Raw genomic sequence first — 18,897 nt, 5'->3', positions numbered from 1 at the left:
AACCACTGGAGGAATGCAGTTCCCCGGTAAGATTCCAAGTCGAAAGGACTCTTCCGCCTGGGCCTGTCTTCGCTAATGCTCAACAAGGATAACAATCCGTTTGTTCCGGGTAGTTCGCGGAGCTGCAGGTAGACTTTGAAGAGAAGCTCGTTGCAGATCCGCAGGCATTTGTTAATCTGGCACGCTCGGTCGTCAGACGCTGTGCATGGTAGTAGGTAAGAATCTTCTCCTTCGTCACCGTAGCCGCTCGCGTTATGGGTCTGTGAGAATTCAATGAGACACACGTCTTCTTTATCCTTGTCAGTAGTTTCCATCGTGTTTAGCCGAAGAAACAGGAGTGACTGCGACACGATTCCTGTAGAAAATGAAGAATATACATACTATTATAATTTGTCTTAGGCGAGTGCTCAGGCTTCCATGTAGTAACTCCAGTTTCACAGTGATGCAGGATGGAAAGTGGGTTGATTGATGCAGGTATGCCAGAGTACAATGCTTCCTTTATCACCCGTACTTCTCGTGAGGTCACCGACGGGGGCTTCTATGAGTCTACCAGGCTACGCCAAGCCACGCGCGAACGTCAAGCCGTGGGCGAATCTATACACGCTGGCCAGTCAGTACACAAATGGGACACGGTTCGCGTGCATCAGGGGAATTTTGTTCTTGATGATGATGACAGTCATATAAAGAAAGAAAAGACGCTTGATTGGTTCGGCGTACCTCGTTCTCCGCCCATTCATTGAGGCTTCATCATCGTCATCGTTCTCCGCCCTGGTGTGCCCAAGTTGGAACTTCTTTGGTGGTTTGGCTGAGTTTTTGGTGGATTTGACCTAGTTATTTGACCTATATTATTTTTGTAGGACTCACCTAGTGATTGAAGCAGCGCTCATGTCTAAAAACTCTCCTTGGCAAGGGCCCAGCCCTTGGTCAGCCTCCCTTCCTCCTGATGATTGGCGTTTGCAATCTTTCTTACGCAGCGGTGTCAGCAGTATCCCTGTTGCGCTGGTGCCCTCGAACAGTGGATTCACCCGGCTGAAAAACCCACAAGCTGTTCAGGCCAAGCTCCAAGCCATGACGCGTCATTTACAGATGATAAGCGATGTCCGACAATTTGGAAGAGGTGGGATAGTTTGTAGGTCATCAGATTCGACCTTGTTGAAGACCTCCTCAAGTGTAAGACTTTCGCATTTGTCCCGGTGAGTGCCTTTATTCCTCCTCATCTAGCCTGCACTAAATCAATTGTCCGGGGCGTAGACTCTCGATTGAGCCCAACTGAGACTCTGGAGAAACTGTCTGATGCTGGCGTTGTATACCGATGTAACCGACTCGTAAAGGGGAGAAAGTTGCCACAGAATCGGTTATTGCTACGTTTGTTGACATGTCCTGCCCGTCTGAACTAAAAGTGTGGCCACTTATTTTTAGAGTGGAACCTCTCGCTTCGCGTCGACCATAGCTTTTTAAAAGTGCTACACTGGAACTGTCATTCTTTGTTTTCTGCTTCAACTAACTTAGATTGCTTAACAACTCATCTTAATCCTGACGTAATATTCTTACAAGAAACCTGGCTTACTTCTGACAAAAATTCTCATTTTAAAGATTTTCGATCGTTTCGATTAGATCGCCTTTCACTAGTAGGTGGCTTAATGATTTTGCTGTCAAGTTCTGCCATAATGCGAAAATAGCTTTCAAGTTATTGTCTCCGGAATGTGAAATTTTGGCACTGCACCTTAGCATTCCAGGCTACCGTTCATTTTCAATTACAAATGCTTATTTCCCTACGGGCGTACACAGTACATATAAATTGGATAGTGCGCTTGCCAGCTGCAAAAATGAAGTCATTCTTACTGTTGACTTCAACTCGCATGACGTGTCATGGGGATACGGAACAGATGCATGCGGGACACGTCTGTGGGACTATTAATATTATATTATATATATATATATATATATATAATATACCTAGCATGATTTGCGATAAAAGTAGCGAGCAAACGCTAAGTAGACGCCTTGCAGACGCTGTGGCGCAGGTGAACATTTATAAGGGAATTCGCGCTTACTGCTTGCTAAAGAGGCTGCAAGGTAACTGGAGGAAAGGCGTAAAGGTGAAGCGAAGCGCCGCTGTCGCATGCATATAAACGCAGTTAAGGTTACGGTGCCAAACATTTTCTGCGTTAATCCACCAACCATCGTGAAGTACGCAAAACCCCAGGATTTAATTTTTACTTTAGCGTTAACTCCAGCATCTTTTGGAGCGGAGCGTAACTGTGACGGGCGCAGGACTATTCTTACAGTCTGATTAGCTGCTTATCCAACGAGTCGACAGCATGCCAGAATAACCATCTATGTCGCATTCTTGCGCTTTCTGGATCACGAATTTCTCTTTTCCTATGACAGAAACATCCCCCATGGCACAACCTTTACGATGCGTTGTTCTTTGACGAAATGAGTGTCACAACGTGTCACTAGCACCGTTTCTACTACCCTCCACATCTCCAGTAGCCCTGTATTCCATGAAGGGCAACACGAAAAAACTGAAAATCTGTAAGGCACAATCACTATAATTTAGAGATGGGAGCTAGTTCAGAGCGACTGAAATGGGTGCATTCGTTAGTTTTTCACCTCAATTTGTAACAGCATTCTAATTCAGGTCCCAGAACGTAAATTACGAAAGTTACCAAGCTGATAAACCGTATACAAGATGCATTCAGGCCTCCCTCTAGTGTACTTACGTACGACAGGTCTTCATATCAGTTCTGGCTTTGTTTGCATTTCAATTATTACTAATTGTGCATCTAATTGATTAGGCGAATACACGCAGGTACACACACAGGTGCACAAGAGGCATTTCGTTCGCAAGTCATTATTATACATCATTAATTTATGTAGTCGGTGTTTTTCGCGCGCCTGAAGGTCTCAGCGCGGAATGCGATCCCCAATCACACGCCGTTCCATGCCTTTGAACCCGGAGTTCGGCGGTCCTTTCATCTTTCCGAAATCCCAAGTGTATTGGCATGTTTCACTCACCAATGGCTAGCAGCATATGTTGCAACACTGTCGCCTCGAAATGCGCGAGAAGCAGATGCTCGCAGAATATCCGTCCCAACGATCCATAGCATCGCCGGTGCTCGATATACTGCTCAACAAGTGTATGCTTAAGAGTGGGGTCCGGTGCACAAAGTGCTTCGCACGATTTCTTAGATGAGCTTCTTGAAGTGACATAGGCTTAGCGCTCCTGACAGATTTTGCAAGACCGATGGGGAAACTGTCTTGAGGGATTTGCGAAAGAACACGGCGACCTGAAATAATGTTTCTCACATAAACTGCCACTGAGACACGTGGCGCTACTATCGGTTAGTCAGTTAAATTGGATTTAGTGGCGCGACAGTGACTAGGACTATGCTGTTATGTGGTGCTATAATATCAAATTTAAAAACAGCAAAATCTGTGTTGCTTTATAGCTTGCGAAAAAACTGACACTCACTTAATATAGCATACACCAAAGAAGGTGAAGGCGAGAGCCTGCGCGCTGAAAAGGCACTCATTAAATTACTTAACATTCACATTCGAATGCGTTGTTACTCCTTATTACTTGTCTTCTCCCACCAAAGGTTGTGGGTTCGAGTGCCTTAAGTTCCTCCTAATTAACACCAAAGACCAGGGGTTCAGCTTCCATATAAGATCGAGGGTTGGAGTGCATGAATTAACTGTATCTTAATTAACTTTGCCTTTTTTGTATAATGAGCAGCATCGGAGGAAGCTGTTGAAGAAGATGACACCCGCCGTGGTTGCTCAGTGGCTATGGTGTTCGGCTGGTGAGCACGAGGTCGCGGATCGAATCCCAGCCACGGCGGCCGCATTTCGATGGGGGAGAAATGCGAAAACACCCGTGTACTTAGATTTGGGTGCATGTTAAAGAACCCCAGGTGGTCGAAATTTCCGGAGTCCTCCACTACGGTGTGCCTCATAATCAGAACTTGGTTTTGGCACGTAAAAGCCCATAATTTAAAAGAAAGAAGATGACGACGAACGCGCGAGCTGTGGCACGAGCGCGTGTCTGCGCGATGCGAGCTCACATGGCTTTCCGTGCCCCATTTCTAGACGACACCACCTTAAAAAAGCAGGTATGGTATTAAGAACTCTATTGGGTCCTGAAGGTCAACCCTAGGTTGACGCGGGCTGCTCCCATGTTTGGGACTGTCAGGCCAAGCCCTTCAGCCACATCGCGGGCCTTCTGGACTGTCCGTTTGGTTCAGAGAGTGATTCACTGTGTAGCATTTGCCGCCACCATTCTTGTTCCTTGTCAGAGTCTGTGAAGACCGCGGGGCACTGCCAAAGCATGTGGTCAAGAGTACTGATGCCATTGCACTTATTACAACTGGTTTGAGTTTCCCTCTCCGGATAGATCCTGTTAATCAAATCTGGACTTGGGTATGTTAATAATCGATCCCTGTGTCCCCGGGTGAAGTGTAAGTTGCTCGGTCTTGAAGAGCACGGCTAGAAAGACCTCGTGCTGCTTAATTTGCCACCTGATTGGGGTTTCTCCGAGTTCCGACCACCACCCCTAGATGTGCAGGAAACCAGCGGATTTCGATCCTCTCACTATTGACCTTCTCTGGTAACCTTGTTGCTATCTGTGTCACACATCTGTTAGTAAAGTTCTAGGCTGTTCTGGAGTCGCTGTAAATACGTGTCCACCGATTAGCCCGGATGGCTAAGGCGATTGCTACTTGTCCTGCTACTGTTGGGTCCTTTGTATAGACGGTGATGTCATCCCGTATGTTACCTTGAGCCGGTGTTGTCTAGAAATTTAAGCACGTCAGGTAATGACAGTTGTGGATCATCTCCTAAAACTAAAGCAGGGTGTAAAGGTATGTGCAATTTATATAAGTTGCGCCAATGTTTTTGTCTGTGTGTTTCAATGCATTTACACGTCAGTAAAATGGGCATCACTTTTAACGGTCCTGGTCGCTTCTCGCCTGTTGGTGGGTCTTCTTTTCTGAGAAAAAAACTGTGTGTTAGGTGTGTGGACCCAATTTGTAGTCTGCATAACACTATCTCAATAAATCGTTCCTGGTGACTAAGTCACTTCCACTCTCCAAGCGCGGGTTTAGTAAGATATAGCTTGCCGTTTGCGCAAGAGTCCGATTCGGGTTGCCATTTTGACGTCAAGACCTTCCGAAGCGCTTGGATACTATCTTTGCGTGGAAGCGTTGTGTTCGTTATGCCTTTGTACGCGGCCATGGATGCGCATCTATCTGCTTTTTCATTACCCGGTATCATGGCTTGGGACCCAGCAGAAGCAAATTGATCTCCCGTAATTGTTAAAAGCCGCCATGTTTAAAATATTTCCTAGCAGGGTTTCACACTCGGATTTCAGATGTACAGCCTTTAGTGTACTTGACGGATCAGTGTACATGACTATATTTTTGTACTTGTCAGTGATAATTTTTTTTTACTGCAGTCCATATAGCACAAACATCAGCAGCGAAAACAGACGAATATTGTGGTAATCGAACATTGGTTTCCAAATTTTTCGTTACGGCCCCTGTACCCATGTGTTGTTGCGCTTTAGAACCATCTTTGTATGTGTAACGTTTACATTAATGCGTAAGCATTCCCTGGTGAGCTTCCCAGCTCTGTCACGCTAAAAGTCTAATGTCTTGTACCTGCACGAAAATACGTAATTTGCATATTTAATACATTTGATCGTTGTGATACTGTCACGGGAATCTCGTATGCTACTTCACTTCACTTTCACTAAACTGGCGGAGAAGCTTATAAGGGCTAGAGTAGCGAGGCGGAAGCTTCAAATACAGGCCCACGTGGCGGCACGGCATCCAAAGAAGGACCAAAGAGCCTGGAGAGAAGTTAACGGCTCGGTGGGGGCTGTCATAGCGGGCCTTTTAGGATATCTGTGAAGCACAGAGACAACCCCGTGCAATCCGGCGAGCTGTTTGAGCCCGAGCATCAGCATCGCGGGCGTAAATGTAGACGATTTGTAGCTTTTAAGTGATAAGGAACGATTTAAAGAAGAAAAATAAAACAAAACGAGAATACCTATAGAGATACATAGGGTTCCTTAGAATAAGCATGGGGAAGCTGCATAGTAGGGTTGGGCCAACTTAAAATTTGGGGATGGGCCAAATGGAATCTGGGGGTGGACCAACTCAATTTTGATGGCGGGCCTACTCGAAATTTGTACTTGGCATGACTGAAATGTGGGGTTGGGTCAAATTAAAATTTGGAAGTTGACCTACTTAAATTTGGGCATGGGCCCACTTGAAATTTCGGGGTGGCCCAACGTCCAATTGAACACTGCTGAGCATCCTTCGAGTTACAAACAACTCGTGGGCAAGGGAGCGCGTTGAGACACTTGGACGTTTTGATTGGGCTTTACCGAGACCACGACAGAGGTGCAGTCAGAACGCTGGCGAGAGCTTGCTTGCGTGGACAAGGAGCACGCGCACAACACAGGTTTGCGAGACCGACAGTGAGGGTGACATGGAATCGCGGTGATGCACTGTCCCTTGATGCAACGCCTCACGCGCTACTGCGGCGGCTGCTGTTTCCTTTCGACCGCTCTGCTTCGTCGAGACGCGCTCGTGGCCTGCGTTCCGGCTCAATTGGTACGATTGCATTGAAGGGGCCTGATGCGGCGAGGAAATCTCACAACTGTCTGCTAAAGCCTACGCATTCTTTTTCACTGGAGAGGCCATGGGTATACATGCTCATGAGCTAGGAAAAGGAAGTAAGCAAAACTAAGCAAAAGAGAAGTCACAGCCGAGCCAAACAATGCATACGCATCAGTAGAGAATTATCAGAATTTCTGTACATTTGTCCTGAAAAGCTCGGAGATCTTGTATTATGTGTTCCTGTGGTGTGTGGCTTTCCTTTTCTGTGGGAACATCGCTATGGTAGATATAAAAAACAGCTGAATTAGATTGATTGATTGATTGATTGATTGATTGATTGATTGATTGATTGATTGATTGATTGATTGATTGATTGATTGATTGTAATATCAATGGGATGATCCTGGTTATTTCCAGATTGTGATAAGCTCCATGACTGAGGGCTCTAAATTTCGCCGAACGTTTTGTCGTGATCCAACAGTATCATACCACGAGCGCTTAACAAAACAGTAGTTCTTATCACCTGTTAGCCCGACAAGTGGTTCACAAATATCTGGATCGTTGTTTCCAGCTTCCTTTAATGTACATTGAGTTCTCAGTATACTCCGGTTCATCCCCTGAACATTGTCGCCACGGCTAGTAGTCGTATCAACGGCCAAACCATCCAGGATTGTCAGTGGGCACTTACTACTAAAACAGCATAAGAATAGTCCGAAGCATATGAATTCCTGTCAAGATATTGCAAGTTTTATGATTCTTCTACAACTTAACCAGATGAATAACTCAACCTACTTAGCCTTGCTTTCGTCATCAGCTGTAAGTTTCGTTGAAGAGTGACAGTGAACTCTGCAGCTACAAGTTGCTTAAGTGGTGCATAAGTTAAAAGAGTAGGTACATTAAGTATCAGCTTACTGGACCAGATACGATGTCATAACAAACTCACAAAGACGAGATTGTGCGAGTTCAACTCATGGCTCCGATAAGCCCTTCTAGGACGAGTTCAACATTGCAAATACGTGGTTTTCCAAGTTTCCTTTATAATAGCCGTCTCAGAGCGCGTTTTCTTGCATCCAGCCTGCTTTTGCTTCAACTACGCAGTCGACTATATACATATATCTGAAACGCCTGTTTCAACCTGTATTTGGGCGCAACCAAAGCTATCAGTCTGTAAAAGAGCACGTAGTATGGACTGGGCGTCTCTTATCCACATCAAAACTGTCTTAGCGTATACATTGTCAAATACTGTGAGAAACTGATCACACCATGCCATCTCGTTTTATAAACTCATATCCGACGACTACGAGAACTAGTGGCACGCATTTTCATCTTCAGTAAAGCCACCATAGCGGCATCCCAGGACATTCCGGGCGGACAAGTGCACGTACATAATTAAGTGACGCAGAAACCAGGAGCACCAAAAAAAATGTGAGGTTTCGAGAAAGCCATTGCCTACGGTCGAAAGCTTCAGACTTAATCAAAAATAAAAGCGGCCATAGAGGATCACTGCTGTTCACTGATCAAGGCCGTGGTTTATTTCGACTTGTTTTATTTTCAGAAAATGTCCACGACGTGCCTGCCTTTACGCGTCCTTCACTGACCTGAGAGCGATGGTTCGGGCGCGTCTAGTAGCACTGAGAAAGCTTGCGATTGAAGGAGTTTCCGGCGTACAAGTTGCGATCTCCCGAGAGAGGCAAGCCAAGTGGGAGCCCTTCAATGAAAAATTCGTCGCTCCACAACAAATTTCAGCCAGCGTCCCATCCCAAGATACAACATAACAGTATGAAACAATATCTTTCAATAGTTTATTCCTATAGCTTGCGCTAAATCTCAGAGCACAATCAAGTTTACTTCACCGATGTCTGATTCAATCGCCGATAAATGCTTGGGGGTCTGCTTCGAGTTCTCGTCTGTATAGCAATAATTCGGGGGTCTGTCACTTCAACACGGCCGTTACGCTAGATTGCTAACGCGCGTAAGCGGAAACATAACCACTTGAACAAAATGTACAGCTGGCACAAATATATTTTGTTAATGGGCGTGTTATCACTCTAAACTAGCGCTTCTAAGCCTCACGGAGGTTCAGCTCGCTCAACGTAAGAGAAAAAAAAATAAGTGTGTTAAGCGTGTTCAGATCAGACAGTTTCCCTGCCGTCTGTTTTTGGCAGCATTTCGGTTTCTTTTTCTTTCGCGTACTTCATTCAGTGTGTTCTGTAACATTTCTAAAAGCGGTTAAGGTTTTTCCACGCTCTTTTTGTTTTGCTCTTTGCACTATACAGAAACAGATACCAGGGTCTTGAGTGCATGAAATGCTGTAAGTAAGCCTTCTGTTTGTGTACCCGCCGTGGTAGTACAGGACCTATGACGTTGTGCTACTGAGCTAGAGGTTGCGGGTTCGATCCTGGCTGCGACGGCAGCAATCCGATGGGAGCGCAATGCAAGAGCCTTCGTGTGCCGTACGCAATTGGGCGCACATAAACGAACTCCAGATGGTCCAAATTATTCCGTAGTCTCCCCACAATTGGGTGCCTCATAGTCAGATCATGGTTTGTCACGTAAAACCCAGGAATTTATTGTAATTCTGTAAATGACTTTTCTTGGCACTTTGTTTGACGTGCAGGAAAAATTTTCGATCGTAGATGAGAGATGCGACACCGGCCATGGCGCTCGAATCAGTTTTATTATTACGGAAGCACATAATATTTACTACGAACCAATGTGTGCGACCAAAATTATTGTGCTTCATGCTATATTAATATGCCAAATTTAAGGCTTCAAATGTTGAGTCTGTGTACAAACCTCAAATCAGTTAAACTCGGTAGAGTATGATTTCAAATCTCTATTTCTTCTTTTATTGTCAAACTTCTTGCTTCCAATTCCTCGCCAGAACCACGGTTCTGACAACGTCACTCTGATATCATATATTTTCGTGCCTTTTCTGGTATTGTGCGATTTTGTCCAAGAAGGAAGCTCAAAATCTAAAGTGTTTAATGAAAACAGCACAGGCGCCACAGGAGCACAGAAACAGACGACATATCTGTTACCTTCAAGCTTGCCTGGCTGAGTCCTTGTTTTCTTAAAATCTCACTGTAACTAAGAGTTATAAACTTGGTGAATCACTTGCCATTTCTTATTTCTGCTCAATTTAGGATAATTTTGTCAACTTTGAGGGCCTATATCGGAACTCTACTTTCGACAACCGCAAGAATTTAGCTTTTTCTCCTTAGCTTTGCTATATTTTACTGAAATCGGTTCAGCTACTGCTATAATGAACTTATGATCATACACCGCGATTTCAGGAAATAAATGCGTCAGCAGGTGCAGTACCACCAATCCTTTTGTTATCAAAGCACGGTGCACTGAATCTGCATCGTGCTATTTATGCAATACACATACATTCTTTCACAGACCAATTGGAGTGCCAGCGGGAGCATACAGAGTAAACAACTCGATATTCTCGATTCGTCCACGCCGGGCGCAGGTGTTGCTACTTCCGGCTTTCACAGAGACGGTCCAAGAACACCAACGGTGCCATCGATCCGGCACCTCGTTAAGCAACTCGCCTTTTTATTGCGCGCTCGCTGCGCCTGCATCGCCACGTATCTAGAGCAGCCATTGTACCTGCTTTCTCTCTTTTTTTTTAGCTGTGAGCAGGTCCTTCGCCGCTGCACACCAGCATTGATAATTATGTGTGGATCAGACCTCCCGCCTAGTCTCTCCGGCCACGAGGTTTTTCTTAGCGCCTTCCATGCCGCAAGATTATTCCGAATACTGGGCCAAAATGGCCAAATGACATTGAGAGACTCTAGTTGCCAACATGTTCTTTTTTTTTCTTTTTGTTCCTCCGCCTGAAGGAACTCGTTTCTGGTTGCGCTGCCTCGTGGATACATCAGAAGTTTGATGTAATAGTACTGTGCAAATCCGCACGGTAAAGAGAATAATTAATAAAGGGGGAAATGAGACATCCACCCAATCGTAGCAATTGCTACGAAGGAAATACATACGGGTTCCTCTAAAGAAAAGCCTCGTAGTTGAAGAGAAATCCGAGGTTTTTCTTTCGAGGAACCCATATGGGTCGCTTTTGTAGCAATTCCTACGAGTGGGTGGATGTCTCATTTTCCCTTTATTAATTACTTCACGAACTCTTGCCTTTGCTTTGAGTTGTTGATAAGTTCGACTTCACCCTGTCATCTGCTAGCCGCGTGGCTACCTGAGGCGGTAGAGCGGCTGCCCAGGAACGGCGGTAGTCCCGGCTTCGTGTCCCGGACCAGGACGAATTTTTCTTCAGCTGCGAGGCTTTTCTTTCGAGGGACCCGTATGGGTCTGCTTTGTAGCAATTGCTACGATTGGGTGGATGTCTCATTTTCCCGTTATTAATCCATCAGAAGCACAACAGACCACGAAGACGAAGCCAGCTCATCCATGGCATCGGAGGAAAACAAAAAGTACCGTGGAGGAGTAAGCTCATCCTTGGTTATTTTTGCCATAAAGATTTCGACAGACCCTTCTAGTCCTTGGCAAGGATGGTCAGAAGGATACATGTGGGCACTACGTAGACGCCAGTTGCAGCCTGTCTATATGGTCTCCTGGCCGTCGGCCCAGCCTTTGGTGTGACTTCTCTTGTGTCCTCGCTCAGCTGTCCTCGCATATCTACCGCACCTCTTGTGGAATTTCCCCGCACAGCGCTCAACAAGACGACATTGCCTGTCAAAAGTGGGGCGAAGCCCAAGCCACCCACTTGACCATCTTCTCTCAATATATGATCCGCAGCATAGTTCACTGTCGGATTTCATCGAACCCAACCAATTATACATGTGCATATAACTCTCCTGCATTACACGTCTTATGCCGCAGGGTAAACTATGCAGAATAACAAGAAAGCTATGTCCAAGAAAACAAGGCCCGTAACTATTAAAAAATAGTATTACGCGAGAAATGTTTGTACAAGCAAATTCTAGCAGCAAAATACGGGCTTTTAGGGACGCTGTGTGTAGTTGGGAGCTCCGGATAAATTTTGACCTCACTTGTTTTTTTTTTTTTATATATACATGAAAGGCATGGTACACGAACACTCTCGCGTTCAGACCCCGTCTTAATGCGAAAGCCATGACTGGGTATCGAACTTGCGACCTCGTGCTCGGCAGCGGGACGTGACAGCAAGTCAATTATCGCGGCAGGTGATTTGGAGCCAACTCGGATTTCCTCATTTCAAAGCGTGTGAAATGCAGGAATGCTGTCATTCGAGAACCGCTCGGCCGACTCGAATGATATTAGTCGCATTTAGCGCACTGCACGTAAATATATATATATATATATATATATATATATATATATATATATATATATATATATATATATATATATATATATATATATATATATATATATATATATGACGTCTCGTAACAAATTGAAGCCCTCTCGGCAGGTAACAGCGCCCCAGAAGCTTACGTAAACCTGCAGCTCTGTTTATATTGCATCGATTCACGCCTTAGTTCGTAGGACGAAACTCGATTTTTCTTCGATTCTGTTCTGTCTCGTTCTGTTATGCATGGGTTGCTTTGGAGAGCTTAGGTAAAGAGTACCTGGACTACACTATGTCACTGTCGTATGAACCAAAGAGAGAGAGAGAGAGAGTGCGTGCGTACGTGCGTGCGTGCGTGTGTGTGTGTGTGTGTGTGTGTGTGTGTGTGTGTGTGTGTGTGTGTGTGTGTGTGTGTGTGTGTGTGTGTGTGTGTGTGTGTGTGTGTGTGTGTGTGTGTGTGTGTGTGTGTGTGTGTGTGTGTGTGTGTGTGTGTGTTTGTGTGTGTGTTTGCGTGTGTGTGTGTGTTTGTGTGTGTGTTTGCGTGTGTGTGTGTGTGTGTGTGTGTGTGTGTGTGTGTGTGTGTGTGTGTGTGTGTGTGTGTGTGTGTGTGTGTGTGTGTGTGTGTGTGTGTGTGTGTGTGTGTGTGTGTGTGTGTGTGTGTGTGTGTGTGTGTGTGTGTGTGTGTGTGTGTGTGTGTGTGTGTGTGTGTGTGTGTGTGTGTGTGTGTTTGTGCGTGTGTGTGTGTGTGGGATGGGGATAAAAAATAGCAAATTATAATGCTAATATAGATCAATTATTAAATATTAACTAACACTAATAAGTACAACATCTCAACGGAGAGTTATCCACTCCATCTGTTCTGCAGATTTCCTGGCACATCTTTTTCTTTAATGTACACTCAGCAGTACTCAAAAACAGTAGATGAAGGGGAATGTGTCTTTGGTTGGTATCACTGAGTTATTCGCACTGGGCCCTGTCCACCTTTAGGTGGAACTTCTTTTATAAGAAATATGGTGATGATGATCATCATGCCGATGATGGGGATCTGCTGCTCCGCTTTCTATTATGGGTGGCATGCAGGAAGGAAAGAACTAGCTGGGAGCACGTCACGATTAAAGCCACCCAACGCGTGATCATCACGTCAGAGCGCGCGGCAGGTTTTAATGCACTCACTCTGCAGACAGAGCCACGGCAACGCCAGTGCAACCAATGAAATCCAGCCCCACAACCTCGCATTAATTACAAACTACCAGAAGCCAAACAATACGCTCTGTTACAGAGGTCACGTGTTGAGCTGACACTGCAAAGGGGAAAAAGGGGGAATGACGTCACGAGGAGTTCACTCTCCAAGGCACCCTGCGTGAGGTGATGCTTCCACGTGATTTAGTTGCTTCTTTCATGACGGGCGGTCGTGCGAACAACGCCCCTGTAGTTCAACACGCTGCGCACTCGAATGTGGCTCACCAGTGCAGCTCGCAAGTCTCTAGCGCCGCCTATCGTGTGGTCCCCAACATGTCCGTTTGAATGTATTGCCTCCGAAATATCGCGGCACGAGTGGTGCTCAATCATGGAGGCATCCGAAAAGCCCGTTCTGCACTGTAGAAGGCGCTACTGGCGATCACTTGATCACTGTAGGCACGGGCTCGGCAGTATGCTGTCTCTCAGGCGTCAATATAACTGTTCTCTGGCACGTCTGAAAACATTTTGTATTTGACTCGGTACAGCAAATACAACGCCAACGAGCTGCTTAGGCAGTTTCTCACGTGAAAGTTTGTTGAAGTAGTCCTAGGAAGAAAAAAAGTAATAATAAAAAGAACGCCTGTACAAAAATTAGAACGACTTGCAAATGCAGCCACCAGCTAATTGCACACTGAAACGTGTCGCCATGCTGGGAGAACCATAAATCCTTGCAATCCTCTTGTCGAGTTAAATTGTCTGGCTACATCATAAAACAGCCCTTTCACGTCGCGAGTAAAAATACGGTAGCTAACGGCTTGTGTAATTTAACAAATGTTCGCAGACGCTGGCAACATCGAGTACTTTACTGAAAAGGCTTATGGCACATGACAAAAAAAAAATTGCCCTGCAAATACTTACACAAACTCAAGTTCCATGGTGACGAAACGGCATGAGTTAGCGCAAACTACCGAATTGACAGCTTGTGCGGTAATTCAAAGAACACGAAAGTTCGTGTTAAACTAAGCTAAGCTGATAAATTGTTATTCGAGAACTCCGTAATGTGGATAGCATTCTTGGCATTGTCAGACCAGTTTTTGTTTTCGAATATCTATCTAAGCAACAATATGGGCCGATCCCGAAGAGAATGCATGGCTCAAAACACCTTGGATAACTGAGCATATGTGCCGCTGGGTGTGTGCCGATCTTGATAATTATAGCCATAGATTATAAAATATATCATCAACAATTACTCACCCATGAAAGAATAGATTGCCAATGATCTATACAAAGTGTGTAAAATGCACATAGAATAATAAACGTTCATTCAGCGCATACAATTAATCGTTTTCAAAGTAAAAGAATGCTATTATACAATCAGATAGTCTTCTTAGACTAAGTTATGCCCGAAAATTTTCAATGATATTGCGTTAAGAGGTTGGTTACTCGAAGAGAAAGTGAAAACCGAACTTTAATACATTTCAATCCACGTCCAACCTTGAGCACCACTACGTGACTGTGACGTCATGGGCTTCAAAGTAATACTTTTGGCCGGCTGTTGTGACTTAGTATGAGTTCTCAAAACGCAAAATTGAGTTGAATTAGATTCTGGGGCTTCATGTGTCAGAACCCTGGTCTGATTATGAAGTTCGTGAATGAAGTCTCAAAAGATGTAATCAGAATTGATGACGTCACGGCGAGATGGTGCGACAGCTTGAAGGCAGCGTTGACAGTCATATTTCGTTTATGCGCCTTTTCATATCAATCCTTACCGCCAGTGTAGGGTAGCGAACCGGACGCTCGTCTGGTTCAGCTCACTGCCTTTTTTGTGCTTACTTTTTCTCTCTCACACGGAAAAGACGTTCTTTTTTTAATAGATATCTGCAAGGGTAGTTAACTAATACAACTCAACTTCATTTTTTAGTATCATTTCGAGTACCACCTTATTCCCGACTGGTAGATCTTTCCTAGATTCGGCGCATAACTCGTTCCGGCAATCACTTCCGGCACGATTGTCCCCATGCGGGAAGTGTACACGTCGCGTCTGTAGTTGATAAGTTCACAGGCACCTTTTCTCCAACTAATAAGGGGCATAGAATTGCTCATTCGCTACAGAAGGGATTTCTGCAGCTCGGGGCCAACGCTGATCGGGTGCACATTCCGCCAGCTCAACAAAGGCTTCTACAGTGCCTGTTGCAGCACCATGCGAGACTGGGCTGTTAGGCGTATGCCTGCGCGTGCGTGGCCAGTGTTTCTCGGGTGAGCGCGGAAACCCTCTCTGCTATATTTCGTTACTCTTTTCTTTCTCCCATTCCTTTTTTTCTTTTTTATTGTTTTGGAAATTCTCAGCTGCCTAATTAGTTTTCTAGCTATACGACGGTACCGAGCGCTGAGGGGTAATCTTTGTCCGGCATTAAGACTGTTCATTAAGAAATCTTTCTGTTTATGTTTGAGCTCTCCTCAGGGTGCTTTTTTGCTTCAAATACCAAGCTTGTTTGGTCAGCTAGTCGCCTGGTCGTGTGCGGTTCAGAACCACGCTGTTAGAAATATTTATAAATCTCCTTAGCATTTCTTTTTCCTCTGTGTTCCCGCGCCCCTCGACGATGCCAGAGACAGGATAATGGCGCTCTCTCCCGAGCCAAATAAATAATTCCATCCTACCTCTCTATCGCGGACCATTATAGTTAGTTTTTGGGCATGTTAGTTAGTTTTGGGCTGGACTTCTACACCTTAAGTGGCCTCGCCGCCTGTAGGGTCTACCGACTGAGCTATCTCAGATGCTCGGTTGCTATAGCCAGAAGTTCAATTCCACGGGTTTTTTCTTTTCCTTTAGAACATCGGGCTTCTAATCTGAAGGTCGTAAGTTCGAACCCTGCTCTGGTACGCTACATTTCCAGGCTTGGAATGCTACCTGACGCCGGCAAAATATGCCGAGAGTGAGTGGGGCTATACTAGTCCAGGTACAACCGAATTAGGAAGACTCACAAAGCATCAACAAAACACACTCCCTCACCAGAACAGGAATTGGCCTCATTGGTGCGGTATTGGGACACTACCTCCCTCATGACTTCTTCAATCAACCCATGGCCTTCAGTGCCCAGCAGCTGCGGTGCACCTGACAAAGGCGGCGGTCTGGCCTGTAACGCAGCAGAGGGTGCTAGCAATATCTGGACCCGGACAGGCCGCATAGAAAATGAACTTGGCAACGTTCAACACCCAAACACTCTCGAGTGAAGCTAGCTTAGCAGGAGTCTTTCAGGCACTATCAGACATTGTGCGGGACATTAATGACTTTAGTGAGCTTAGAGCAACTGGTGAGGCTTATACAGTGCTGACTAACGCCCACGTCCTCTGCTATAGGGGACTCCCAATTAAGCAGCATACGGAGTATGATTCCTAATCCTTAAGGACATAGCGGGCAACATTTACAAATACTACAGCATTACTGATAGGGTAGCAGTAGTCGTAATAAAGCTAAATAGGAGGTATAGAACAAAGGCAGTACAAATCTACGCTCCAGCCTCCAGGCACGATGATGAAGAAATAGACCAGTTTTATGAAGATGTTAAATTAGCGATGAGAAAAGCGCAAACTCAATAGACTGTAGTCATGGGTGACTTGAATGCAAAAAAAAAGGGGGGGGGGGGGAAGTAGGCTGGTGAACAAACAATTGGCAACTACAGCATCAATTCTAGCGACACTAGAGGAGAGATGCTGGTAGAATTGGGGGAACGGAATAAGCTCCGAATAATGAGCACCTTTTTCAGGAAGCGTAGCAACAGAAGGTGGACCTGGAAAAGCGCTAATGGTGAAACAAGAAATTAATTTCATACTTTCTGCCGATCCCAGCACAGTGCAGGATGTAGAAGTGTTAGATAGGGAAAAGCACAGTGATCATAGGATAATGAGGTCTAGGATATACCTGTATATGAAGAGAGAAAGAGTAAAATTAGTCAAGAAACAGGCCAACCTAGACGCAGTAAAGGTATAAGAAGACCGATTCAGGCTGGTGCTTGCAAACAAATATGCAACCGTAGAATAGAGAGATGAAAATGACATAGAAGTGATGAATTAAACTGTAACCAGGCTGGCTTCAGAAGCAGCAATTGAAGTGGGACGTGAGGCATCAAGGCGACCAGTAGGCAAGCAGCAAAGGGCCTAATAAAGTAACGGCAAAGATTGAAGTGTCTAACTCAAGAGATCAGATAGAATTCGTGGAACTCTCAAAACTGATCAACAAGGAGAAAGTAAGGCATATTCAAAATTATAACGTGAGGAAGACTGAGGAAGCCGTAAAGAATGGACGCAGCCTGAAACCAGTGAGAAGGAAACTTGGCATAGGACAAACCAAGATGTATGCACTGAAAGATAAGCAGGCCAATATTATCAGCAATCTCGAAGGTATAGTAAAATCAGCGGAAGAATTCCAAACTGACCATTGCTGTACCCAGAGCGGTCACGCTACCTTCATTCGAAGCAGTAATGAACAGGATATGGAGGCTTCTTCTATAACTGACGATGAAGTTACAAGGGCCTTGCAAGGCATGAACGGGGGAAAAGCGACAGGAGGATATGTAAGAACAGTCGATTTAATCAAAAATGAAGGAGATATCATGCTTGAAAGGCTTGCGGCCCTTTACACTAAATGTCTCACGACTTCAATGGTTTCTTGGTTCAATGGTTTCTGAGGAAGCTGAGGAAGCCGTCACCAAAGCCGTTATCGGTCGCAGCATAAGATTCGTCACATGCGCAGCGCACTTCATGGTCAATAACGGGCACACAGTCCGCTGCGCGGAAGCCGTTTTGTGCGTCTCGACTCGCCCGGCACTGACCAACAAAGTCCAGGAATTGGCACCTGTGGACGAAGCCGAGACGGCGAGCTTCGTTCGCCCTGGTTCTTGGCTCTGAGAGTGCAGGCGGGAGTCATTCGAGGAAATTCCCGGGGCAGTGTTCTATTTTAGTATATTTTCTGAGTTATAAAGCAAAAAGGCCCACTTATGTTCTCTGCTAATAAACACATCACTGAAGATTTTGTTGTGCGTTTAGGTTTGCGCGCCCAGTGTTCTACCAACGCGATCTCTAGCAGCCAGCTGTTTTCAATGCGAAAGAATTGTAGGCGTGCTTGCGCGCCGTCATACTGCTCTACTACAATGGTCCTATAGTTTAGGAAACAATGGCGTTAATCCCGTGCGCATGTGTTATGTGCTACCTTTCTCACGTTTGTCGATAATGCGGATTGGTTGTTTTTCGCGTGCAACACCAGTCATCTTAGCTTTGACAATGCCGCAGATTTTAAGGCGATTAGCATTCTTTGGAAACTTTAGCCAATGTCTGGTATGTATGTTTGTCTGTATGCAACGTCTTTCGCGCCATCTTTGGTCACTGGGCAGTCCATCGTGCTGCATCGGGACCCTAGTTCAAAACCTACCATCGGACCAACTTGGGCACGGGGTACACGGCACTGGTCATATGTCGCTCTTCAATGAACCTTTTTCACTCCAACTTCCGTCACTGGTTATGTGCCACTTTTCAATTAACCTTTTCGACAGTAACTTGGGACATGCGCTGACTCAGCGGCCGAGCCGCCAACTGGCGCAACATGTGCAGACAGAAGCGGGGGAAAGGAGCGCGGCTGCACTTGAGCCTCATACACGATGTGTTTCGAAGGTGGAAATATGGTGAGTCGCCACAGTGCTTTAACTCTAATCGCATTAATGTTGGTAGCCGTCTTGAAATTGTTTCTGCCAAAATTTTTTTTTCTTTGCTATAAACGCATTCAACGCTCCCAAG

This window comes from Dermacentor variabilis, chromosome 8 (genome assembly GCF_050947875.1).
Source record: "Dermacentor variabilis isolate Ectoservices chromosome 8, ASM5094787v1, whole genome shotgun sequence".
NCBI classification, from domain to species: Eukaryota; Metazoa; Arthropoda; class Arachnida; order Ixodida; family Ixodidae; genus Dermacentor; species Dermacentor variabilis.
The sequence above is the reverse complement of the archived record's forward strand: the minus strand, read 5'-3'. Positions refer to the sequence as shown.